This window comes from Penaeus monodon, chromosome 34 (assembly GCF_015228065.2).
Source record: "Penaeus monodon isolate SGIC_2016 chromosome 34, NSTDA_Pmon_1, whole genome shotgun sequence".
In the NCBI taxonomy this organism is placed as follows: domain Eukaryota; kingdom Metazoa; phylum Arthropoda; class Malacostraca; order Decapoda; family Penaeidae; genus Penaeus; species Penaeus monodon.
The window spans coordinates 7,941,685-7,942,269 of record NC_051419.1 but is presented as its reverse complement, the minus strand read 5'-3'; the positions used below and the strand labels follow the sequence as shown (position 1 = coordinate 7,942,269).

Here is a 585-nt window from a genome sequence, read left to right as displayed (position 1 = left end):
AGAGAGGGAGGAATCAAAAATTTACAGACAGACAAGCACACACATGTTAATATATATTTCTAAAAATCACATAAAATATATCTTTTAATTTTTATAAGAATGTTAACCTTTTCTTTCTCTTCTGTTTGATGACACATAGCTAGGAGAAAAATATAAATAGATCCGTTACCCCTTTACAATAACAAGATTTCACCAGTCGAATGTCTGACACCGGCGAGAGAGGTTGTTAGTGTCCCGCTTTCCTGTCAAATACTCACAAAAACCACCTATGCAAGGGATATTACACTTACCCCATTGAACAGTGAGTATGATAGTATATTTAGGAAGTCAGTTGCATAAACTTTCATCACAGTAATGACCTAGGTGAGGTGGATTTTGATGAAGAAAGGAATTAAGAATTTCCGTAGACTTAATGTAAGGATTTTCAAGGTTCTTGTTGACGAGATCTGTTCTATTTAATTTGTTCTTCCGTGTTTGATTGGTATTCATATCCGAGCCAAGGGGACTTCAAGCCACTATACTTGGATAATTAGTAGAGTTTTATTGTCGTGGAAATGTATATTTTGTGAAAACGTATATGATGTG

The 585-nt window shown here is 34.5% G+C and overlaps 1 protein-coding gene across 1 annotated transcript in view; it reads left to right on the top strand.

Annotated features, from left to right (window-relative positions):
* Positions 1–177: 177 nt before the first annotated feature.
* Positions 178–585, top strand: part of LOC119594804 (endonuclease/exonuclease/phosphatase family domain-containing protein 1-like) — a 29,816-nt gene continuing 29,408 nt past the window's right edge. The window contains exon 1 of the mRNA XM_037943893.1: positions 178–301. The gene's annotated coding sequence lies outside the window, so the exon portion shown is untranslated. The remainder of the gene's footprint in view (positions 302–585) is intronic.